At 38.6% G+C, this 26,882-nt stretch overlaps 1 long non-coding RNA gene across 13 annotated transcripts in view; it reads right to left on the reverse strand.

Annotated features, from left to right (window-relative positions):
• The window catches only part of LOC122194320, an 88,118-nt gene that overhangs the window by 37,358 nt on the left and 23,878 nt on the right, over window positions 1–26,882 (reverse strand). For 7 of the 13 annotated variants that reach the window (XR_006183108.1, XR_006183110.1, XR_006183105.1 and 4 more), the window contains 8 exons: window positions 26,137–26,315; window positions 15,430–15,603; window positions 14,225–14,329; window positions 13,891–14,105; window positions 12,250–13,521; window positions 2,066–2,131; window positions 1,275–1,333; window positions 1–130 (listed from right to left, as the gene is read on the reverse strand). This is a non-coding gene — a long non-coding RNA (uncharacterized LOC122194320). The remainder of the gene's footprint in view (window positions 131–1,274; window positions 1,334–2,065; window positions 2,132–12,249; window positions 13,522–13,890; window positions 14,106–14,224; window positions 14,330–15,429; window positions 15,604–26,136; window positions 26,316–26,882) is intronic. The other 6 variants (XR_006183103.1, XR_006183106.1, XR_006183107.1 and 3 more) reach the window with 6 other exon arrangements.

The raw sequence follows: 26,882 nt of genomic DNA on the forward strand, positions 1-26,882 counted from the left end.
CATCTGGCCCACAGTTTGGTTTTCTTTTTGAAATAATTGTCATTCAGTACTGCTTTTTGTTTCTAGTGGGGGCATATAACCAGTTCACAGTTGGTAATATTTTCCATAGACACATCTTTCATTGAGCTCTCTGAAAAACAAGGAATAAAACTTCCATTAATGTAGCTTCAGTTATTACCTGTTAACTGCTTCTGGCCTTCTTAATTTGTCATAGTTGCTATTAAAGATGCTTTAATAGCCACCATTATCTTTAAGTTAACTTTATTCATTACACAAAATAACTTTACAGAAAAAAAGTAATATAATGAATAAGTGTTGACATTTTCATAACAACCACTGTAGTATTTTGGAGGCTATAACACGAAGGTCTTGAAAGAATTTAGTTCTAAGGTATTCTCACTTTTTTCACCTCCTTTCTAACTCCTAGGGATTGTTCTGGTTGTGTAAGATATCTAAGAGCCAGAAACATACTACTAAAAAACATTTTCCTCTCTGAGGAAGCTAGGCTTTCATCTGTTTTTATTTTTATTTATTTATTTATTTTTATTGTGCGAGATAAATTGAGAAGTGTTTACACTGGAGTCAGGAGGTGAAGTAGGCAAAGTCAAGGTCAGCAGGCAGTTGTCTGATTCCACAAAAAAAAAAAAAAAAAAAAGCTTTCAATCTACACTAATCGTAGCCTATTGGCAAAATTCCCATTCACCTCAAAAGTAAACAAGCCAAAAAAACCATTAACTTCTTAATTCCCTAAGAGATTTGTACTATGTGAAGATTGACATAATCATCTGCAGTTTTACACATCAGCTCTAAAAACAAAAAACAGACATTTTCACCAGGCTAATTTGTATGAACAAATTTTCATGCTTTCAGTCAAAGTGGTATTAGATGCAAATGCACTTTGATGCTGTCCAAAATGCAGATAACCAGAGTTCTGCAGCAAGTCCTACACGGCAAAGGGAAAGGTGAGGGGGAATTTATCCTCCTTTCTCGTATCTGCAAGATGCGTACAGTCTCTGGCAGGATTGGAAGAGCATGGGTTGAGGAAGCACAAATAAGAAGCCCAGAATGGTGTCAAAATTGTGCAAACCTAACTAGCACCTGAACAAGACACTTTTATAATAACTGAGACTAAATCACTGGAATGTCTCTTAAAATCTTAGCTTGAATCTGCACCACCATCAGTGATGCAGCTCAACAAGGGGCAAAGAGAACTGCTAAAACAGATCACTTGGGGGAGTCTCGAGAATAGGCCACGCTGAATACGTTTTACTCACCTTCTGTTCCTGTTTCAGCCTTTGTTAGAATAGCTGATAGCTAGTTTGGAGGGGCTTGACTAAATATGACCAAGAACGAAAAAAAAAAATAAAAATAAAAAAAATCAATATTAGAATAGCAGATAGCATTTATTTCCAGGGCAGCAGAGAACATTACCATTCTGCAGACTGCTCAAGCATACTTTTTCTTCTATACTGTAACATCTGCACACTTAAGTAGACATTTGATATTTCTTTCACATAGATATGAGAAACAGATCATCTACCTGAATGAAGTCATCTCATTTTTTCACCAGAATATGTAAAATATGGAAGAATTTCAGATGTAGGCCAGCCCAGATAGTCTTAAATCAGTATGATTTTACTAATTTGAAGAAGAGTGCTATTATATCAACTGATACAAATTGTCTTAACTAATCAGATGTCAATACTTAGCCTTATTTCATGCTTTCTCAGTCTGTCAATGCTCCAGGCTCCATCGCAAGAAATAATCTGGGTGTTACTTTTCCACACCAGCTGATTTTTTGGGTGAATACAGACTGATGTCCAGGCAAGCACAGCAAGAGAGTTTGGCAAAGCAGATTATAATAACAAAAAGAGAATAGATAGAAAGCTTACCTGTACCCTGGGTTCACCACAAAACCCCAAAGATGGGATCTCCAGAAGAGCCCCTTTCCTACTGGTAGTCAGCTCTTAAATGGGTCTAGGAGGGGTGGAACCAGGCTGCACCCCTTCCAGCAGCACAGGTGAATTGCCTTCACCTGTGCTCCTGTGCCTGACTCACTGCTCACCTCAGGTGATCAATCAGAGGGTCAGGCCGTGACTCAGCAGTTCTCATGCAATCACAAAGACCTATCCTATAAAGGAGAATATATGTAACTCAAAGAAAGTCCAAAATACAGATAAGGAAATACCTGAGACTGTTTCATCCCAAACATTTTTTAGGTATGAGTGTGTTCAAAGACCTTTCTATGTTACAAACAGAGCTCAGTACTAAAAAAGAAACTTACGTGCTAAGTGCTACCATTTTACTGTAGCTCTCAGAAAAGACGTAGACCAAAATAACTTTTTGTAGGTATGCTCATTTCTTGTTCTATTACATTTTTTTTCCTCACTCTGATTTGTTTTAATAATCATGCTTTGTTTTGACACCTTGAATCGTTTCTATGACATTGAGCATATTATCTGATCTGCATTACAAGCTGTCACTGAAAATGTGCTGTGCGCTAAAGTTAGATCCGAGGTGACAAGTAACAGAGCTTTTTTTCTTCCCCTATAAAGCCTATAAATTTCAGTTTCATGCAAACCTCATTTCTCACTGCATAACACTCATGACAACAAATTGGTGCTATAAATTTATGGCAAATGTATTCCTTTTCCTATGATCTATAGTGGTTACTCACAGTAAAAAAAAGGTGTTAGTCAGTGGCAGTTTTAAGTTTCTGCTAAATATCCAAGATCACCACTGGGTTTTCCTGTCAGTTTTCAATTTGTAAATGTAAAGTGCAAAAGAGTTTGCCCATCCTTTTTGTATATAATGAACACTTCAGTAGTTTCCCTGTTTTTTAACAATAATATATATATAAAAGTATATCAGCTTTTTCTCCTGAGAGAGCAGGTTAAAGGCTTGATCCAAGGTTTGTTCAAATGGATGAAAAGACTGATTACTTTAGATTAGACTGTAGGATAGCATTTAGCCAGCTGTGAAACAGTTATCATTGTGTGACCATGAATCTGGCAATTGAAGTTTTTCTTTCATCCTTGGTATCCAGGTGCCTTTCCCCTAAACAGCACACATAATTGCCACAATATAGTATGTCTGTTTTCATTGCTCCTTCTTGGTTTCTCTGAGGGATCTACTCTCCATACCTCTTCATTGCACGGGTCTTCTACGGATTGGCCCGTTGCAATGCACCATAGTAGTTTTTATTTAATTTTGATTTCTTTTAACTGAAAATTGATATTTAGGGAATGAACGTCAGATAAACATACTACTGTGATCAAGAGAAGAATGACGGATAAACATTTTACTGTAATCAAGAGAAATGTGATCATTCTTATTGTGGTATCCTTCAGAAGGAATCACAAAACGTATAGTCTCTCTTACATCTCAAAGATTATTTCAAGGATGAAAAAAGGCAATACACTAGAAAATTTCATGAAGAAAACTTGTATGGGTATTAGTACAACATATGACACTGCTCTTTCTTGTGGCTCATCACAGCTTTTCTCTATTTTTTCCCCTTGCAGAAGAGACTTACCTTCAGTTCAATAATCACTTTTGTAATTGACAGCATCAGTGATTTCCACATATTTTTCCCCTCAGTACATTCGGTTGCCTCAGACAAAGGGATCAAACACAATTATGAGAGTGTTTCCAAGAAAGAAAATTGTCTGAGCACTGGGGGCCAAAGTAAAAATAAATTAAGTGTCCCTGTTGTAACAGATCATAGGGATTAGATTACATTGATTAAATTTTCAGAAGTCCAAATATATAGCAGACACACCAGCCCTTAGGGCTCTTGCAGACTCCTTTGCTCTAAAAGGCGAAATTACTTAAATAATAGAAAAACTGATCATCACCGTTTTGTTTTAGAAACGTTGTGGCACTTCAGCATTGTCCACACATGCTGGTGGAGAAGTAGCGATTATCCTAGGTCATTGGAGATAATTTTTGCCTGTAATCAAAAACCCTGTGATTAATCATCCCTCACGCTCTGGCCTTTTTCAGATTAGGGTTTCCCCGAACCTTCTGTACTTTATTTCTCTGGTTGCTGCAATCCAGACTGCCTGAGATGCCTTATAGCTTTCTTGTCCACACATCCATTGGTAGAGCTAACTGTTGCATGTGAAAGCTCTTTTTTCATTGTTGTTTGGAAGCTGCACGTTTCATGGCCTCAGTTCATCTCTATCTTTATTCTTCATGCCTGTCATAATTATATAGACCTCTGACATGACCTCCTCAAATTGGTAACCCTTCTCTTCCTGAACAACTCTATTATTTCTACTATGGAAAATGTTTGCTTCCTCTGATCATGGTTACTCCTTTTTTCAAAAATGAGTCGAGTACTTCCATATCTTTTCAGAGATGAGAAGTCTAGAGCTGCCTATGTTATTCACGATAGGAGAGAACTGTGAATTTATGCAATGGCAGAATTATATTTTTTTCTTTCCTATTTTTTTTTCCAAAAATTCCTAATATTTTATTAATTATTTGGGTAGCTATTGATCACTGACCCAATGTTTTCATGGATAAACTGAGCCAACTACAAAGTTTTCAGCTCAGACTCCTTTTGGTTCCCCATGAAGTCCTGTTTAAGACTTGCAAGGCTATCCTCTTTCGGGGCATCAGCTAACCCTTCTCTTTCTAGCAGACGCTGCCTGAAGTCTATTGCATTGCAGCAAGAGAGAAGGAGATGGATATTTTACATTCATGTGAATAAATGGCAGGTTATTGCAGAATGGAGTGTTCCATAAGAAACCTGTATCTTCATGCTAATACAGAGAATTGAATTCCTTGTTTTTCTCAGAGTTCTTTGTAAGTAGTTTCTTCTTCTCTCTTTTTTTTTTTTTAATTTTTTTTTTATTCAAGTATAAGATCAACTATAATTATATTACTTCTATTCATGTTCCACTTTTACCTATAATTTAAGAAAGTGCCACTGGAGTTAAGGAAATACCCTGTCAATAGTTTGCATTACTTAGTCTCAGGACATGATGTTCTGAATTCCTTACAAAAGGCTGACTTTTCTAAGATATACACAAACTAAATTTTCATGAATACATCCTAGAGGAAAGTCAGCTGAATATATCTATACTGATAACAATAGAATAGGAAGGTACTCCTGTACTTGGAAGACAGTTATAGCTTCTTCCTCCAAGCTTTAATAATCTTTTCTATAGAAATTTCATAGTGGTTGATGAAGGTAAAAACACTATTCCTCATTTGAAATTTTCATAAATACAATGAAGTTGATTCAGAGATATCATTTCCAGTTCATAATTTCTGTAAATTTCCCTTGTAGAACATTATGCGAATAGTTTCCTTTCAGAATGACGCAGTGATCATTTACATTCCTTAAAGAATTAGGTAAAATTTTAGATGAAGGTGCTTAAATTTAAGTATGTATTTTATACTAAACTAATGTGCTCTCTTGCTTCTCGGAAAAAGAATAGCAACAGCATCACTCTTCTGTATGGATGGCATTTTCTAAACAGAATGCAATATCAATACATGTGATTTATGCTGTGCTCATTACTAAGGATCTTTAGCTCCAATCTTCATTCTTCAGGTAAGATAACTGATTATTTAGTTAAAAACAAAGCAAGACACTGAATGTTTCCAACATCACTACTAGCTGTGTCTACTTGAGATATCCACTTTTGGGTGAAATATGAAGCAGACTCTGTACTTGTTTCTGTTTCTTTGTTGAGATTTCCAGTCTAAGAAGGTACATTCCTTTTTGGTATCATGATTATCAATAGAGCCCTGCAACTCCATTGTACTGAAAATAAATACCAAAATCTTTCAGATTATTCAGCAACGATTGGTATCCAGAAAACATATATCTAAGGCTGAAAACAGGAAAAAAAAAAAAAAAAGGAGAAATTCTCATAGGGAGGAAAATCTGTGGAAAAAATTGTCTTTTTCATGGTATCTGTTGTTATCAAAGGTATCTGCTTACATGAATTTGGAAGTTTCAAAATTTTCAGAACTTATAGCTTAGACCAGTTTCTATTAATTATGTAATTAATACTTAGAGAATATTTAAATCTAAATTTCCTTGGCTTATTTGGAATTTCTACATGTAGACTTCAGAAACTAACAATTAACTGTCTTAAAAAAAGAAAAGAACAAACCACAATTATTAACCAGATATATTAATTTTCAGCAGCCAGATGCCGATACCCTGCTACAAGTGGCCAGAGCAATAGTCTGCACATTCTCACAGCAAAAGAGAAATCAGGAGAAACCATTTTATTAATTACTCTGATCACCTGGGCATCAAATCTCATTACATTTCACTCAATCATCATTTTGCCAATCCTCATAATCAGTTTTATCTCAGTCTCTCTACCTGAGAGGCACTGAAATATCAGTATAACTTCTTCAGCTTCTGACAAGTGGTTCCTATTAAGCTTTTCCTCATTACATAATATAAACCTCCAGCATCCACAATTTCCTCATGACAGTAAACACTACTTCACTCTATTTAAAATGAGGGAGTTCTGTGTATTTTACATTTCAGTTCTCTTCCTCAAGGTAGCCTTTCTAACCATTACAGACCCTTGTAGCATATTTACTAGCTATGGACAACAGCATTAATTTCCTGTCCTAAAACTCGTGCAAAGAAAGGAGCTAAAGATATGCTCTGCAGGGAAGGATTAGCATGCCATTAACTGAATATTCTGATTATTTTCCCATGATGTATGACTTTTTCATCTCAGCTAGTGGAGACATCTGAAGGACTGATGCATAGCAGTGCTCATCTTGCATCCATAGATCCACTGGAACGAGTGGTGGAGCCCAGTGGAAAAAGCCCCACAGTGTTTTACACAGCAGCTTGTAAATCACATGGTCGTGTTTTTCCATGGGAGTTAAATCATTATAAAGCAGAATGGCAACTTTTCCTTGCAGTGAGGCTCTTTATCTACTTGTGTCACAGGCAATGTCACCATCCAGCAAGATAGCTGTCTCCAACAATAAGATTCAGAAAAACTCCAGCTTTCAAGCAGATTTCAGAATAAATATGAGGCAAAACTGTCTCCTTACACATAGGAGATGCAGATTAGCATGAGCATGGCTTTTAAGTGAAAAGCCTCATTCACAGAATTTGCATTAAATAAATGTCTCCAACAGGAGATGAAAAGGAGGAAAAAAAGTCAGCCTAAAACATTTGCAAACTGAGGAACAAATACTTGACAGATTCATTTGAAGGACAAGGAGTGGAAAGGCAGCTTTATTGATAAAATTTTTGACGGGTTTTATTTTTGAAATGGTTTAGTAGAAAATATAATTGTCTCTAATTTATAACATTTTATTATGAAATATTTCTGAGTTCATAATGAGTATCTGCCATGCCTAAATATACTCAGACTGCGTCTCCACAACCCTGTCACACACATCATTTCAATCAAGGCAATAACTTGGCAAAATTCCTATCAACTTCAGTAGGAAATTATCTTGCAGGTTTTGATCTCTGAACTGTTAGGGTTGAGGGGGAACCAAATGGACTCTCTCATAGTGTTGGAAAGTGTCCATAACTTATAAAGATAAACTCTCATTATTTGCTCTGAGCCCCTTACAAATGAGAACAAACTGAGTGCCAAAAATCATCTCATGCCAGTGTTTTCATTTTTTTCTCTAGGTACATTGAGATACATAGATCTTTTAGTACAGGACTCCAACTTTGATCTCTTTCCTGTATTTCACAGAAGAGCTTCATATTTTGAAGGGATACAGGATTTTTCTTTTTGGTCCCCTGCCTAGACAAACTGCAGGGGTGGGTCTATATGGGAAGTTTTGTAGTAATAATGCGCTCTTTAGATAGCTCTGGTGAAGGAAATAAGACCAAGGAAAAGCAAGAGTTGATAATGCAATGGTAATAGTAAAAATGTGGCTGCTCCTTTCTGAAGTGGTTTAAGAGCATCAGGTCTTTGGAGAATTTTTATTGACTCTTCATTTACAAAGACTGAGAAGATAGAGCATGGTTGCCTTTTTTCTGAAGACTGAAAATGTACAGTGAAGTATGGTGACAAAAAATATTACATTCAGATAACAGATGAGACAGGAGAATCAAGGCAAGGCTTCAAATCCCCTTGCCTAATTTTGTACGATTTTGGATTATTTGGATTAATTCATTAATTTCATCTGTTTTGCTAAAAGCTGGGAGCCAAGGATCAGTGCTCCTTGCATGTGCTGACTGAATTTAGTTCTTTTCCATCATAAACCAAAGACCAAAATGCAAAGAAACATTGGATTCAGTAATGCCTAAAAATAAAGGTTCACATCTCAGTTGTAATGATCCATCAGTATGATAAATGCATGCACGCAGATAACTGTATTTACTATGCTGATAGTTGCATCCTAACATCTAGCACAGTACAAAGCACTAATGAGTAGCTTGATTTGATCTGCATGGAACGTAAATGTAGAAACTGTGGGACATGAATGTTGTCTTCAGATGCAGACAAAAAACCTTCGAAGGATGGAAGGCAAATGCTAAATTTTCTAGTTGCCCAAAAGGCAGGTTTCTCAATGGATTTTAGACTCAAAGATGAAATCTACATTGCTGTGTATCTTCAGATAAAGCTATGCCAATATGTTAATGTACTAGAAAAAGTGATAAGAATAAAAATATGGATGAGTTCAGCCTTGTCCTAAAGCAACAGAAAGATTCTCTTGGGTGCTCTTATCAAATATATGTATAATATTACAAAAATATTACAGCTACTCAGTCTTATGGAAATGAATGACAATGGAAATGGAAATGACCACATAAGTGCAACCTAAAGAAAGCTACTGAGACAAATAAATAGAAGTCTGAATTACTGGCTACTCTCAGTTAAACAACAACAACAACAACAAAAAGCAGCAAGTACCATATGAGTTTCACTGGAAGGTCTGTTTGTAGCCTACTGTCAAAGGGAAGATTCTGAGGGGAGTAGCACATTATAAAACAAGGGATTACAAGGAAAGGGTGAATATGTGGTAATATATCCACATCATCTAGCCTGTAGTTAGCCCCTGTTCAGGGACTTCCTAAATTGAAGACTCTATCACGACTATATTGTATTTAAGTGTCTAACAAATCTTATTCCATCAATTTAACTAATCATTTTCCTGAACTCACTTAACCTCTTGGCTTTCAAAGCCTCCTGTCAGCAGTTTACTAACACTGCCTGGAAAATGCTTCAACCTCTTTTTTCTAAATTGTCTTCCAAACTGTTTAATTTAATGTCCTTTGTGCTGCAAAGAACAGTGCATACTTTCCTGCTCACATTCTTCATACTAATCTTGATTTTATAAATCTAAGACTTATTCCCTCTCAGTCTTCTTCTCTCCGATGAAAACATCCAATCTGCAGCATCTGCTGAAGAAATTCCCTAACTCTATTCACCTTCACCTCCTTCTTTATGCTTTTCCTCCATCTTCTCAGAAAGGAAAGCAACCAAAATTGTATACAACACTCAAGATACAAGAAATGTATGAGATTTCTATACTGGCTTAGAGGGATTTCCTATTTCTGCCTTTTTCTTTTTTTGCTAATGATTCTAGGACTTTGTTCTTTTGGCTAATTCTGAATAATGGGATGATGTTTTCAGAAGCTCCCACAATGATGACAAGATTTCTTTTTTGATTGGCAATGGCTAACAAGGTCTGTCATCATGAATGCATCATTCACTCCCTCTGTCTTATCCCTTTAAGTTTCATCTGTCTTTTTTTTAACCCAGTCTTTTATTCTTGCATGGCAATTCTGAGACAGTTTGCAACCAATTTTAGTTTTGATTACTCAGATTTTCTATAGTCAAAAATGTCATCATATCTGTATTTGCTCCCTCTCCAAGAGCATTAACTACTCATGCAACATGTACTCATCTGAAACTCTCAAATTTATTTTACTAATCTTCTATGCCACTGCATAAATATGTTTTTTATATTATTATGGTTTCATCAAGCTTTGGTAGAATGGAGTTTAGACTTAGCGACCTCTACTTGCTTGTATTAGTGACTGTTTTAAAATATTGACACATTTCACTCCTGAAGTATCGAAGATTCTGTTACATTTGGAACCAGTGCCATTGTGATAGAGCTTTTGGCAGAGATTTAGGATGTTAAGTTCCTAGTTTTTCACCTGTTACTTGGATGCTCTGTAGAGAATTATATGAGGTATAATTAATGTTGGTAAGTTCACAACAATTACCTATGGCATTTTCCAAGAGTTGATTTTAGCATTAACCTTTACATGGTTATTAATTATCTGGAAAAAAAAAATCTTATGTTAATGCGTTCTCTATAGTAATTCTGTCTACAGACTACTCCATCATTTCTGGCTCTCATTATAAAGAAGGTCTGTGCCTGCTCACATCTCTTATTTGTACAAGTGCAAGAATGACCACCCTCAGTTTCTCACATTGATTAATGATCATGCTAGATTTGCACTAAAGGAGATTGGGTATAATTTGTAATTTTAATTTCTTGAAAATTTTAGGAGCCCATTTCCGTTACTATTAACAAAAAAGAGGAAGGGAATTCATGTAGCAAACATCTTTTTTGGTGGTCAACTTCTAATTTTTGTATGATCGCACAATGATATGAACCCCTCTGACATATGAAAATGTTTTGAAGTTTACACAAAGAGAATTCACATATACAATTTCCCCCCAAAAATGAGAAATCAAATGTAAACAAGAAGCATGTCACCAGAGAAAGTCACAGCCCAAATACGCGAGATAAAATTTCATGCTCAGTGAGCATCAAATGTTAGAAAGTTTTCAAATTATTTTGTTTTCTCTTTTTGCGCTGAAGATAATGCCAAATAACCATTGCCTTTAATGGCTCTGTGCTTTAAAAAGGAATATGCAGTCTTAAGTCAGCCCTCCTGCTGTTTCACTGCCTTTGACTATTAAAGACAGCTTGTGCTATTAACATGGTGTTAGGCAAAGTGATTGCCTCAGCTATTGTTTATGACCAAGTAAACCTGCTACTTCATGAGCATGGTAGAGGAATACATTTCAGCAATTTTGCTTTTGCTGAGTGAGAGATTATAATGGATATTTTTCTCAAGGTTTTGTTTTCAAAGGGCCATTTTTGCAACATGTTGGCTACTTTTCAAAGTGTCAGCAGCATGCATTAAGCAATGTCTTAAAGGTCTTTTCTTAAAGGTCATTTTTTCTTAGCTGGTGTTTGCTGCTGACAGCAATATAGCCTCAGTGATATTGTCGTAAAACTCAAAAAATGAGCTTCTGATAATCTTTAGGAACCACACACTGAGAGTCCAGAAATCAACATAGGAGTCAGACATTCATGACTATATTCCAGTTGCCTTTCTGACAAAATACATACTACGGATATTGTTAATTACAGTGGGTTATGGAAAGCCCACAAATGAATAGAGTAATAAGCATTAACTATACTAAATCTCATAAAGAATGAAGAGCTCTTGCAAGAATATTTTTCACTCAATTATTGCTTGTTAGCAGAATAATATTGATCTGATTGTTTTTATTTAGCATCAAACATACATATTGCAAAAATTAAAAGTTGCTGCAGGCTCAGTTCCAGCTTGCCAGGTGTTGTAATAACCAATACGTGATAATGGCTGCTCCTGTAGAGACTCATTTGAGTCTCTACTTGGGGCGTTTATAATCACTGTTTTTGGATCACGTCTATGTTGTGCAAGTATAACCACGCACATATCCATAAAGGTGGAAATTCCCACAACTTTCAAGCTCAGGATGGCAGAAACTGATTTCTGTGGTTTACCTTACAGTCAGTCTTCTCACTCTGCTACCACTTTTTTCTCACATCCATGTTGGTTTGGGATATTTTTAATCATCTCTGTTTGCTCCAAAGTAAACTCCATAGGATATCTGTTTTGTCCTTCCACTCTGCCAATGCTGCAATCCCAACTCTGTCTCTTCCAATTTCTAGACAGAACATCCAAAATACAAAAACCTGCCTCCCACTGTGGTACTGCCAGCAGAGCTTGTGGTGCTTTTTGTGAGCACAATCGTCCTGGACAGGAAATATTAACTCAGCAAGACACTGATTTATATTGTTATGCTGCCTTCCAGCCACCACAGATATGTTTAAATCGTTGATGAAGAATAATTGCTATCAGCAATAAACTTCCTGTCCAGCCCACTTCATTATCTTCACATATTCTGATAGCAGCAATTCACAATTCCATTGCTTTTCTCACAGCCAGAGAGGCACAACATAGAGCTTGAACAGAAGCTCAGGAGCCCGTACCTGTAGAGGATGTTCCAGTGCTCTGCATACACCATTCTCCTGCTCACATTGCTGGAGCATCTTCTTCCAGTGGTGATCCAGCCTCCGCTGCCCCTTTTACCCAAGGCAGACACAAGCCTGAGATCACTAGCTAAAAAATATAGATAGGTGCACACTGAGTCCTCAGCACTGGCTGCTTTGCTGCTGCAGATTCACTCCTACTCAACCATACTACTTGCTAGCACAGGCATAGCCTTAGTCCTGGAAATACAGGGAAAATATACAAGAGCACTGTTTTTCAAATGTCTGTTCCCTTTTTGTCGGAAGAGCCTTTTTAGCTCTGAAAACTTCTCCTTGTTTAAAAGGCAGAGGCTAATTATTATCATTTTTTGTATGTTTGTTCTGAAAGGGGATTTAATGGGACTCATAGACATACTATGGAAAGAACTGATAAGGGAAAAAAAATACAGGCAGAAAAACAGCGTTCAGTTCTGAATAAACAACCCTAGCCAGAAAAAGCTTGTGCAAAAGGAGAGAAAAAAAACAGTATTTCAGTGCAGGTCCACAGCAGGAGCTGCACCAGAGAGCATGAATGTAACCACAAATGAAATCCGTTCATATGTACTTGACCTTTACTGGGTATTATTAACCAAGAAGCAAAAGAACCTGGATAAATGCTAGGTCCAGTTTGTTCATTTTCTGTGCTAGCAGTGGTTGTAAGTCAGTAAAGCCATCCCCTCAGAGCAAGTTTATTCCTTACATGGCTCTACTGCATCTCTTCTCCCAAGCAGGCAATAATATTTACACTGAGGCGCTCCCCAGGGAGATTCATGCAAATCTCCTTGTCCAAGAGAAACTCTCCAATGTTGCCTGAAATGAAGCATTGGAGATGAGGGCTTTGTGGCTCCCTCCTTCCAGACTCCAGCAAAATTGCTCCTAGGTACACCTCACTCTGAAGCAAGTAGCAAATGTAAGAGAAGTGCAAAACATCTGTCATCAGACTCAACAACACGGGAAGAGATTTGCTCTGCATGTCCTGGAGCAGAGATAATATCCCAACTGGTGTGCTCCCTGCTGAAAACTTATAACACTTCTGATAAGCAAAACAGTGATGGGATTTCGGCTCACTTGATGTCTTCCTTTCCCAGGGTCACTGTGCTCAGTTATCCCCAACCACCTGGCCACGTTTCACAGCCTCGTTACAAGGGCAGTTGCGTTATTTCTTAGTGCCACCAAGTGGAGAAATTCAACACTACCATTTTCGATCATCACTCGACCAATCAACTCTGGTGCCTGCAGAAGAGCAAAAAAAGTCAATCAGACTAAGGTTTTGCAAATTAAAATAAAAATTAATGTTATCTATTTCGATGCTAAATAGGAAACAAGTTCACAACAGAGCAAACCTTCAAATATGTATAAATCAGTAAGGCTCTATTCAGAGTGACAAGAAGTATATGCTAAAAACTACGGAAAGGAGAAAGAGGGCTTAACCTCATAATTAAATTGAAGACTATCTGATTTCAATGTCTTGCTCAACAAGCATGGTTTGCTGAGCTGGAGCCAAAGATACTGGTAATTAATTCAGAATTACTGAGTGGAAGCTGAGATTTCCAATAGGTTGATGCCTTTCCATTGTAATTTAATGGGAGGAAAAATACTCACCGCTTCCTGCTACAATGTAATTGTGAAAAAGTTCAATTCAGTTCTTTATTAAACCGTGGCAGCAGTATCATGAGTCAATCACTGAACTCTTTTTGTAAGCATATGAACTTTACCAGGCAGCAGGAAAATCAACAAGGGAAATGTTAGATAGCAACAGTATTATGTATCCATCTGAATCAGGTATTTTCACTTTTTCAGATTTACGTTAACTTTGCCTGTAAATAGAGAGACAGTGGTACCGATCATAGGGTCACATCAAATATAATTTTCCATTAGATCGACAAAGAAATAAACACAGATGTGTTTCTGGAACAGGAATTTACATCTGGCTTACTGGATATTAGGAAGAATTTCTTTTCTAGTCTTTTCCAGTCTTAGTGATTCCATGATTCTACTCTGCAGATGAGACTGCCTGGAGTATAAAATAGTTGCATGCATTCTAAAAAAAAAAAAAAAAAAAAAAAAAAAAAAAAAAGGTTAGCTTTTTAGTGCAAATGCATTACATCTATCCAGATAAATAAAAATGTTATAAGGATCACAAGATGAATTTACTAATGCAAATATGGCAGTGAAGTCTTTGTCCATTGGATGTGCTTAAGCAAACTTCAGAAAACTTCTGAATAATCAGAATAAACTTCTTTGAGCAAGAGAGAGCTATGCAACTGGGCCATCTATAGCTGGAGTAAGGGCTGGATGTGGTGGTGCACATAGGTGGCTCAGAGAAAAAAAATGGCTTTTGCTCATTTCAGAGCAATCCAGGTAACAGTTTTTTCTCAAAGACATTCTTCCTGTAAAGTGTTGGAAAACTGCATGTTCATTCTGTTTATTCAGAGAGCAGCTCATTATTTACAAATAGTGGTATAAAATGAAAGCTAAATATAGGTTAAATATCTTCCTGTACATATCAGTAAAATGCACATCTTATGCAGACCACACAGGAGCATCACCTAAGGGTCAATTACCGCACATAGGGAAGCCCAAGCACTTCACGTGGCTCCTGATGTGAGAAGCATCCCAGGCTTTGAGTGCTTTGGCTGTGACTAGCAAATACATCAGCAGGGAATAGTTGCCCTGGCTGCCCCAAAGATCAGCAATGGGTGCATCCCTGCAGCTTCCCTTGGGTTTCTAGGACATTTCTCTCAGTCCTTTGGGACTATGCATGACTAATTCCCAGTGGATCCCACAGCTGCACTGCCGAGCTCAGGCACTGCACAAGCATCAGCACTAAAGATCCCTGTGCTGGATGTAGCCTTTAAACAGCTAGACAGCATGCAGAGCAGCAAGCAGCTGAGCCATCCCAACTGACAGGCCTCATCAATGCCACCATTTTTATTAGGCTAGGCTTGAAGAGTGTTTAGACATTTGTTATTAAGAGATTAAACCTTAGAGATTAATGTGAAAACATAGTAAAGACATAATCTTGGGAGAAATAAATAAGATATTTGAGTTTAAGAAAGAACACATTAACATTAGAAGCAGCTCATTATATTCTCTAGGAATTTAGTCAAGAATTGCATGAGTAATCCTGTGTTTACATACTTGGTCTAGTGTTAGATATTTTCCAGTAAATTGCCAGTAGGAACAAGCCTTCCCAGCTTTGCAGCAATGAAACATAGCAGATGGAGAACATATCTTCCTCTGCCTGTTATTCCAGTAGTGACACAAGAAATAAACAAAATTCTGTGCGCAGACCGCAGAAGGGTTAAAGAGATGCTGAAATAAAGTAAAAAAGAAACTGTCAAGTCCTCAATAACCTGCAAGGAACTCATCTATCCAGTATTCAATTCATTCTAGATGAAAAGATCCATTGTAACTACATAGCAGCCTTACACATTTCCAAACAGGTATCTTCCTGCCCTCTTCCTCCAGCATCCATCATAAACCTCTATAAACTCTTCAGACTTATCCTGCGGAAATTTTCCAATTGAGGTGCAATCTATTCAGCTAAATGTCTGTTAACCTGACAGCTCCTTCCAATTAGTCCTTCCTATTTAAACACATGCCTTGTCTGCTACCACAGGAACATTCAATTAAGATGAAGAAAAAAAGTGCAGTAGACAAGTTTGACACTAATATAAATAAATGAGTGTATTTTCTTCATGCGCAAAGATATCACAGTTCAGATTTCTATTGAGCTTTCACCTCAAGGGGATTTAAGTACAGAAATCTTGCACAATGCCTGTTTCGAGTAAGCAAAGGAAGAGTGGCACTAAGAAAAAGCAAAAATATCTTCAAACACCATGCAAATTCATGCAGATCAGTAGGATAATGAAATTAAGAGTGATTTAACTGCCATTCTAACTGCATTTCTTATACTGATACTGGTGTAAAAATAGACAACTAATTTGATAACATTCTTCCTCAGAAACACAAAGCTATAAGTGGTCTTCTGCAAAGTCAGACAGGTGTAGCCTGCTCTCCTTCCTTCCCAGGAGCACTTTGCATCACCAGTCCAGGTCTTTGCAAAATGATAAAATGACTTTTGTACATGAAGATCAATTAAAATAGATTCTTCTTGGCCATTTAGCATGAGTACTGCTGTCTTTCATTTCTCTCCATCCCAGTCACTCACTCTTTTCTAAAGGCATCAGTCAGCTTCTCTCTCAGGCAGCCCAAGAGACAACCCAGTCACTCTGAACCTGCAGCTGTTTGCCCTCAGATAGCATTTAGATAGTCACAGAATCATAGAATTGCAGGGGTTGGAAGGGACCTGGAGAGATCACTGAGTTCAACTCCCTTGCTACAGCAGGTACCCTACAATCACCACCTCCATTTAAGGTCTGGGAGAGGGCTTCTCTCAATGGAAACTTATTTTTCATTCAGTGAAATGATACAGTTGAGAGAAAAAAAAAAAAAAACAAAAACATTTTTCTCGCAACCTTCAAGAAGATGTCTAAAATCTGAGACACTGTGCCAAAGCACATAGAAATGTTATAAACCATACTTCTTTGTATGATAGACTGTCTGTAAGATAGTTTAATATTGCCATGATTTGTGTGTTAAAAATGCTTAGATTTCCTCTGCTGAAGTTGTGCTTCCCCGTGCAAAGCATTTGCTTCTCATCAAGAGCCATGGTTTACTAGCATGGAGTTCATCAGCAGAGGGGCCAGTCCCTCCAGCAGCACTAATTATAACCATTTCCAAGAAGGCTGGTTGTGGTTCCTGTTAATTAGGACCCAGTCTGTGACAGATGCTCACAGATGTTCCTCAGGGATGAGACTTATAACATAAATCATTACTCCTGTGATAGCAACGGGTGGCTGCGTGGACCTTAGCCCAGTAAACCACACTTCTACTTCATCAGGATCATATCATCAGGAATATCCAGAACATTACAAGGTGGCCAGGTACTTCCACACTTTGCCATAAGAAGGCATGAATGGGACAGGAAAATACTGCCTATATGCAAGTGAAAGAAAACATCCTATTTTCTGTATATGTTACTGTATCCTAACCTAACATGCCAAAAGAAATTGAAGATACTAAGTCATGGAAATATAGGCATCAGAAATAGGCATTTTAATAGTTTCAGAGCAAATCACGTGCATTCTGATTTAAATCAAGCTTTGGCCTGCTTTTTATAAACAAGCACACTGGTTGTGCTTTTTTGCCATATGCTTACTTAGCTAATTACATCAAAATCTACTTAAGCATTTATAAGGAAATGGACTGTGGACTGTTGAGCATCATGATAACACATAAAGCAAGAGTTAAACTCTGTTCTGTTTATCCAGGCAAGCAACAGAAAACATCTTGAAAATGCCAAAGTCAGAATAAAATTTAATTGGCACAAGAAAAAAATGCAGAAAAACCAGGGACAAAGCGAGGTTCACAAGCTCTCTATGAACTGAAATATGCTAACACAGTGTTTGGAAGAGTTTCCAACACATAAAAAAGGCAAAAATAATGACAAACAACTGCCCTTGAGTGTTAGGAAGCAAAAAAAGAATACCTGTATTCAGGGCTGCAATTCATGTCCTGAGTAATCTGCCTGGCTTTCAGCAAACATGGGAATTCAGCCAAGGAAATACATTTGACCTCCCTGTTAAGCCTGCAGATAATCTGATTTTCAGCCGGGTTTTGGCTCCCAACACACCTTAAGCTTTGGTGATGCATGAATAGCTGTGGTCCCTTCCCAACATCGAGGCCAGGAGATGAACAGCTAGAGAAAAACACAATTTCCAGCTGTGACACAAACAGTTTGGTAGCACACATTAGCTGATATTAGGGAGGAAATTTTAACTCAGTCATTTACAACCATGAGAAAGTGCTGCTTGCCTCCTGTACTAGCCTTGACAAACAGACACTGGGCCTCTCAGTACATGAAAGTCATTGAGACCCTGAAGCGTGTTCAGCGAAGGGCAAAAGAAACTGGTGAGGGATCTGGAGCACAAGTGTTATGGGGAGCAGCTGAGGGAGCTGGGATTGTTTAGTCTGGAGGAGGATGCTGAGGGGTGGCCTTATTGATCTCTATAACTACCTGAAAGGAGGCTGTGGCAAAGCGCACATTGCCCTCTCCTCCCAGGTAATAGTGATAGGATGAGTGAGAATGGCCTTAATTTTCACCAGGGAAGATTCAGGTTGGATGTTAGGAAGATCGAGAAGTAGACCCATCAGCCTATCTCACAATTCACACAGAATTTTTACCTAGGGTAGTAGAGGAAAGAAGGGGTTTCTTTTGGCTTACTGTGCTTGCTTGAACTGCTCTCCCAACATAGTCACACCTGTGTATGCATGAAATTGCACTGGGTGCATTTTATAGAAAACCTAAACTCTCACATTTGTGCTTTTTTTCTAGCTGAGCTTTGCTGTCCAGGCACCTGCACATATAGAAGCAGCTTAAATTGCATTTTTCTTTATGTCATTTAAATAATTTAGGAACTCTGAACAGAGAGACCAAATATTAAGTAATTCAAAGCTTTCTCAAGAATCTCTGAGAGAGAATCACAGGATACTGCTTGCAATCAAAGTGGAACTGCTCTTCTCCTTTGTCAAACTCAGAGGACGTAGCATGCGAGAACAAAACAACATAACAACGCTTTCCTTGAAAATGTTTTTCTTTCCATCCACATGTACAAACAGGAAGACCACGTCTTGTATTATAAAATGTTTTTCCATACTTCTCCTTCTATACTACTCACATATGAGACACTCCATGTTGTAGAGGTTTCTATAGCAACAAAATATTTTTTTTTTTTTTTTTACAATAGAAGCTGTTCTTTCCCCAGGTATATCAGCAGGTCATAGTTTAGCCTTTGAAATTAAGCTTCTTGTCTTTATGGAGCTGCATATCCAGAGCGTGAAACTGTATTTTCCACTTAGTTTTCATGAGTAAATAATGATGCCTTGACTCCAATTAGCAAACAGAGAAATCAGTACAGGAATTTTAGTGGCAGAGAGCAAATTACTGCGTCTGAGTGCTTCATAAGATTTGAAGTATGCATCCACATATGCCTTTCCTACCCTTAGGAATTTATTACTCTCATTTCACAGCAGACAGGGAGAAGCACATAGAGGGTAAGTGCCCTGCTACAATCATACAAAAGGGCTGTGGCTGAGTGGACCGTGAGATGAAGTGGAGCAATCATGAGGCTTTTGCCCTCTCTGCCATACCATTTTTGTAAACACCACTGAGGTGGATTATTTGTGTTCATCTCGATCCAAACTATGCTGAAGTTCAAATGAACTTCCTTTCCTCCTCCTTCATGTCATTGCTCCTTTAGCACCCAGCGCCTCGATCCTAAGCATCAAGTTTTTTTCTTCAACATTCATTTTAGACAGTCCCATCAATGCAATCCCATCCTCATCTCTGCTGTCATCACAGCTTAGTTCTTTATTCTTCCATACTTCCTCAGACTCACTTCTCCAGTCAAGTTTGTTTTCTTTCCATTTCCACCTTCCAAAGATTTTCTGAGCAATTTCTTTTGCTAAGATTTTACTCACCAGCGAGGCTTTTTTCCATCTTTCACTTCAAATTGTTATTTTGTCCTGATTCACACAGTATCCTTTTAGGACAAAGAGCATTTCAAGTTGCATTTGATAACAGCAACACACGTTTATGCCACTGGAACAATGCAAAAGCATATAGGATACAGATATCATCATTCTTGTTTGGGAGGATGAGTGAAGAAGACAGTAATCTCACAACTCAAAAAGACTATTCTTCTTCTTCCATTAATTTATTGTGCATTTGGGCTATTATTCAAACTAAGATTTTTGCTTGTAAAATAATGCATTCTTTCTATCACATCAATCCCTAGGAAGCAAGTGGCCCAATTTACGTTTGTTCTACAGTGCTGGCTTTCCAGAGCCTGGAAAAAGATAGAGACAAGGCCCAATATCTAACATGAAATGCAAGCAAAGCTGGTCCAGCAGGGAAGAGGAAGGTGTCCCCAGCCTGAGAACAGTGGCAAATCAATTCTCCTGGAGAATATCCTACAGAAGGCATAACTCTGCTAGGATCTACTTAGCCTAGTCCAGAGAACTGAAGCCACTATCTTGCTCCAGTTTTAACTGGCTCCTCTGTTTAAACATACCTTTTCCCAAGCTGTATAAAATGAGCAGAGGGGGCTTCAAGGTGACCTGCTTTGTACCATGCGGATTGTCTGGTTTTGAACAGTACTTCTCCAGGTTACAGTCCTCCAGCTGTGAAGAATATGGGTCTTAGTGAAGTGCTTTTTTGGCCTCCCACAGACCTTACTGTGGTACTGTGGTCTCAGCAATGCTGAGACTTCTTTTTTCTAGTGAAATTGTCACATCAAGGCACCAAGCAGATTCAGGCCAGTCACCGAATTTCAGTACTCCTTGTCTTCCCTAAAAACCACAGCAAGATCAACCAAAGACCCAGGAGAGGCAGGACAGATCTTGAAGTACGTGGATTCTATTTTATGGGCTATCAGAGCAGTTACTTTCACATTAACACTTTCACCATGAATAACCACTCTAATTTAACTTGGTTGCTCTTCTGTAATTCAATGAGAGATCAGTTACTCAGCAGAACAAGGCACTGGAGCAGCAAGTAAATAAAGCAGACAGGTTCTGCTTCTGTCACATTACTTCTGTTTTGTCAAGCTGAATATGTCACTAGGGAGCAAGGATTACTTTAATTACCAACTGCTTTAATTTCAAATAGTTATGGAAAATTGTGGATCACATTAATTTACTTTGGCAGCATGACAATGGGATTGCTTGCAACCCTTGCTGGTGGCACTGGGAGGCTGGTGGGGGAGGGAGGGAGGTGGAAGGAAGGCATTTTCACGCATTTCAGTTTCAGAGGGGGTGTCGCCATTCAAAAGAAAGTATGTGACAGCTTTCAAAATGCTGTTAAGCTGGAAATGAGATGCATTTGCTGAGGTAGTCTATCAGAATTTCTACACTAATTATAAGCAATCCAGAAATGTTCATTATCTTCCATTTCATCAGTTTGAAACTGAAGCAGCTGGTGGGAAAGGTTTGTTACTTTGACTTCTGCCTTTCCATATATCATTTTGACCTTTCAAAAGTCTCTGTGGGTTAACTTGGAAAGCATGTCCAGTCCTAACCCAGACACCTGGGAATACGATGGAGAGGTATAACTAGAAATGCAGTGATTATAGTCCTTTTAAGACTTCAGAGTTTGATACCCTCCCCAAGACAAGATATTGAGTCTGGATGTGACCCAGTACACCATGCACCATGCTGTGCTACATACCTGTCTTTCCCTCCATCTCTCTTTTAAGATCAGGGAAACTCATAAACACAAATAGTTTTAAGCACCTTTTCTTTGGTAGCAGAACTTCATGCCTCCTGTGTACTCTTTGCTGCTCAAAGTTAAACACTAATCGTTTCATTTCCACCATATTGAAAAACAAAATAAATTATAGTTTTGATTTAAAAAAAAAATTTAAGCTCCACAGATCTCAGCAATCCAATCTCTAGTTCTGACTTACAGGCAGCTGAATCAGCTCAAGGGGGAAATCTATGAAGAAATGATGGAGGATCAAAAATTCTTAACTGCATTTCTGTACACAAGATAATGCATGAAGAGGTGCATCATACTCACAAACTGCAAGTAGTATCACTTGAGATTACAGAGTTTTCATTGCCTTTTTTGATTGACACAAGTAATATTTATCTAGGCTAAAAAACTCAAACAAGTCAAGTCGCTAATAAGGGAGTTTCCTATATTTTGGACCTTAAAGAGATAATATAAGTGCAAATTTCACTCTTATAATTCCTTTGAGTTAATGGATATTTCCAACTAATTCAAACATACACTGAAATTCCTGGTGATTGAGGGAATATCAGCCATGGGAATACATGAAGCCTCGTGTTAATAGCTGTCCTAGGACTTTTGTCATGACATCTCAGATAAGACTAGGACACTGACAGCCCTATCCCTCTACCTGTGTAACAGAAGCACCCTTCTGCTCACCCAGAGTTCAGTAGGATCTAGAAAAGACACTACTGTCTCCAATTCAGACCTCAAAAACAATGAGTTACACAAGTGGTGAAAGGAATCACCAGTATCATTAGCTGGGATCAAGGTTACCCTGATCACAGGGTGAGCAAACAATGCTCCTGAGTGCTGCAGTGAAACAGGACAAAAAGAGGAAGACACAGGACTTTCTTTTAGGGTAACAAGGTCAGCCTTTACACTCAATTCAAGTAAGCTTGCCTTATTCCTTCCAGTTTCTTTTCTAGATGCCTGCATATTATTTTCACTTTCTTCAGAAGATTACATGTCTCGGGGACAACAGCTGAGTTTGCTGAGTGAACACAGAGCAGTTAGAGCAGTGGCGTAGGCAGCCTCCCACTGCAAAGAAGGGGACAGCTTGCAAGCTGCCCCACTGCCAACTCTGATGTAACCTGAGTGAAGCCATGGTGGTTTCAGTGCTTTAGCAGATGGTATGTAGTTGGTTGTGCATTCCTCGTCCTTTCCTTAGGGAGAGGAAAAGTATTATGTGAAATCTCTGGAAGGAATAGGGATGATTCTCCTCTGAGAGGCAAGCGAGCTGCATAGAGAAAGACCTAAGAGTGCCATAGAGGTGGGAACAGCAAGGCAGTGGAAGGGGAGACGTTAGCAAAGAAGTTGCTGACAAGGAGCAGAGTTAAGAGGTCACCTTAGAGGTCATAGAGATCACCTTCCTATGGACCTAGAAGAATATATAGAGTTTACTACAACACAAAAACCTACTGAGTTGGCTGAAATCAAATAAGGGCTCAGCCCTCCAAAAGGCAAAGAGGCTATGAATCTTTTCTTTCGGTTACCTCTTCCCCAGTCAAGAGAGTATTCTATAAAATGTTAACAGTCATGCCTTGTTTTCTAATAGCATGTGGCTTTTTAATGTTTGAAACCCTATTGGTCTTTTAGGGATGCTCACAGCACAGTGCAAGTTCCTATATAGCGTGCTGGCCAACTGCTCCCTGATCTGCTCAAAACTGAACCCTTCAAGCGAATTGTGTTGTTAATATACACTGAATGCTGGCTTCACAGCATCTGAGTGCTTCAGTAAGGCAGAGCCTCCTGCCTCCCTGAGAGGGGGCACTTCATAGGATGGTCCCTGGATACCAGGTCAGCATAGCAGGGACTGCAAGGGGTACCCCCTTTGTGAGGACCAGGTCTATCTGTGCTCTGTTTGTCCCTGGAAAGGAGTTGAAGCAATGGTGTGCCACTTGCACACTTGCTGCCAGCTGGCCCTGTTTTAGTACAGAGACCATTGCATTTTTAAAGTGTACCAAAAAAAAAAAAAAAAAAAAAAAAGGCCTTTTATCTCATAATGCCTTCAAAACTTTTCATTTCTGAATGGGCACTACGGCATTTACATCAGCTCCACTGTTATGGAAAAGTTTGCCTGTTGGCTGGTTTCTTTTTTTTTTTTTTTTTTTTTTTTAGTTTTTAAACTGCTACTGTAAGGACAAAGATCATGTTTGGTTTTCATGGTTTTTGTTTGTTTGTTTTGAAAGCAGAAATAAATATAAGATCAGGAGTATCTCAGAAATGGCAAAAAAAAAAATGCATTTCAGGAAACACATTTACATTTCAAGGTACCACTCTGTAGAGGAAAAGTTATCCCAAGATTTCAAAACCAGAGGCCATGTGAGTTTAATAATAGCAAGTGACAGAAGCACAAGCCATAGGTATCTTAATATTTTCTGTTTAGTTTCTGAAACAGCTTTCAAGTCTGGCTACTCCTTTATTTCAATTCCTCAGGATAGCTTTGGGCAGTCATGAATGTAAACTGAACTCTAAATTCCAAGGAAACTAGTTGGAATTGGTAACCTAAAACAGTACTCTTGCTACATACAAGAGTAGTTTGGGAGGAAATGTTATGTCACATACTCTGTGTTATTCTCTACATCTATTGCCTTCTGAAGATTTTTCAAGATTATGTCAACCAGAAACACATCTCTAGAAAGCAATTATCTTTTAATAAGCACTGCAATATCTAAGCAATGTTCATTTTACATCTTTTTTACCCGAGCATCCAGATGCTCTTGCAAATAACAGCCCTAGAAATAATTCAATTTCAAGGATGCCTTTTTATACTGATTGCCAGATACCACAGGGAAAACTGGATAACAAACAGACTAAACAGCTGCGTGTATTTAATCCAAGAGCAGCTTTTTTTAGCACTGCTTTATGCTAATTTAATAATTCATTATAAAAGCTAGCTTAGAAGGTTGACATCTCAGTATTGTCAAGTAGCCACACTTGTACTGAGATCTCTTGAAAATAAGTTAGCAGCTTGAAACACAAACCTGTACTGTGCACTGTGCCCCCAGCATCATCTGCTAAGATGAACAGCAGCTGTAAGAGCACTGCACTGGCCTAATGGGACAGCCCCCTCAGGCAGCTGGCTGGCAACAGGAGCTTCTCCACCCCTGACTGTGCTTGGCCCCATCTTGGAGACTGTAGCTTGGCACCATATGTTCAAACTGTTCGTTCAGCCCTTCTTGTTTAGTCAACATACAGCTCTACAGACATAGGTCCAGTTCAGAACAGTTTCTGTGATACAAAGCTGCGGTGGTGTGCTCTCTCTGCCCCGAGCTTCCTCCTTCAGCCTGGCTGTTATTCCCAAGGCCTTGGGTATAGACAGATAGTGACACCCCAAAGACCTTGCTCAGGACTTCCACAATATTGTCTCAAACTCAGTGCTCAAGGAACTGATAGCAGACACTCAGTTCAAGAGGTGCCAATTGAGCCCGTGCTTAAATACTGTATCAGCTAATCATCTTATCCAATGGACAGTGACCAGCTAAGAGCTCTCTGCTGTATGGTAGCTGGCTACAAGACAGGTTCTCCTCTTGAGGAGGACATCTCTTGATGTTACAGCTGCACCAAGATTCCCTTACATCTTGGTGTCAGGATGCCTTGCTGATACAGATTCTTAGCTGACATAGTTTTAAGCTTTGTTAAGATTCAGTCGAAGATTGACTGTGCAAATGTAATTCCTCAGACATATAAGAATTCATCAAGTTTGGCACTAGGAGTGAATTCAGCTGCACCTACGTTGCTTACAGCTCTATGGTTCACGGAGTTTAGAAAGCAAGGGGGTCCACACTGAACCTTATGATTCAATAGGAAGGTGTCTTGGATTAGTGCACTTATGCTGTAAATAATGAAATGCCCATTACCATTTTGAATCTTAAACTGCTGTCTTACTCATGACTAAGCTTTGCTAATGCATTATATTTTATCAATATATTCCTGCTTCTCTCTTACAAGTAAAGTGTATAGTATAGTTGAATCCATGCGACAAAAGCCCAGCAAGAGAGATCCTCTCTGGAAAAGCCCCCTTCCCAGGTATCAGTAGCATCACCTCCTGATTCAGAATAGATTTGGTATTTGAGACTTGCTTTGAGACTGTATTTCATCACATATTCAAAGTAAACTGCCTGACTCACCTCAGCACTAAAATGCCCATGCGCTAATGCTACTCTGAGAATTCATTTAAGGAGTAAGAGCAATTCTAAAGCTTTCTAAATAGCCCTGGACATTATGGCCTGTTTGCCCAGAAGTACCTAAAGAAAATCTGATCAATGCAATGAAACAGTATTTCTTATCCCCTAAATACTGATAAACTACATAAACCCCTGAAGTCACAATACCAACAGCACATTCCAAAGCATTTCATGCATTCTTATGCATGGTGAAATTTGGTAAGTGAGAGCATAGATACTTTGGAAATGTGTACTGGGGAGATAGCCAGCAGCAGCTTTGTAAAGATAGGGCACTACATTATTCATGGAAAAAGTTATTCTCACCAATTCAAGTGTCCATAGCTATTTTTGGCACTCAATAGTGGCATCAGCACAATAAATTTCCTGTTTGCAGCTTTCAGAGCACAGCATGAGACCCATTTCTTCCCTAGGACAGTACCCTAATGGATCTGTAAGGTCATCCAGACTTCTCTTGAGTTCTGATCCTTTCTAAGCAGGAGCCTCTGAAAGAGAACAGAATTATTCACGTTACCCTCGCACACACTCTGCCGTACAGTGCCTCTGGCTCATACAGAGATTTGCAGAGTGAGCCGCACCATCTTCTGCAGTACATATGCCCAGATCCCCTGTCCTCATGCACAGAGCTTAACTATCTTCTGTAGAGAAATGTATCTTAAAAGCTGAGAACCAAAGTGAAATGAGTGGGTAAATTAAGAGCAGTTTTCCTCCACAGAAGAAAATCCATGGAAGGGGATACTACAGAATTTCCAGGAGTCCAGCAACCTTGGAAGGAGTGGGGAATGTCATCATTTGTATAGCATGGAATCAGACAACATTTGTTGTACTTGTCCTATGGTGTTTGGGGCCATCTGAATTCCAGGAAGCCAAACGACCGACTTGTGTAGGAGTAGGATGAGCAAATTCAATGAAAAATGAGAGAGATCTATGAATTGTCAGTCTAGAGACAAGCAAAAGTTTTGGGAATGTCCTTTGTTCAGCCCTATATTTTTCCAGTGCAGTTAGCAGACTAGGAACAATAAGCATCACTCTGACTCTTGTTTCATGATAGT

This window comes from Lagopus leucura, unplaced genomic scaffold (genome assembly GCF_019238085.1).
Source record: "Lagopus leucura isolate 7727_CA_CO unplaced genomic scaffold, USGS_WTPT01 Super-Scaffold_73, whole genome shotgun sequence".
In the NCBI taxonomy this organism is placed as follows: Eukaryota; Metazoa; Chordata; class Aves; order Galliformes; family Phasianidae; genus Lagopus; species Lagopus leucura.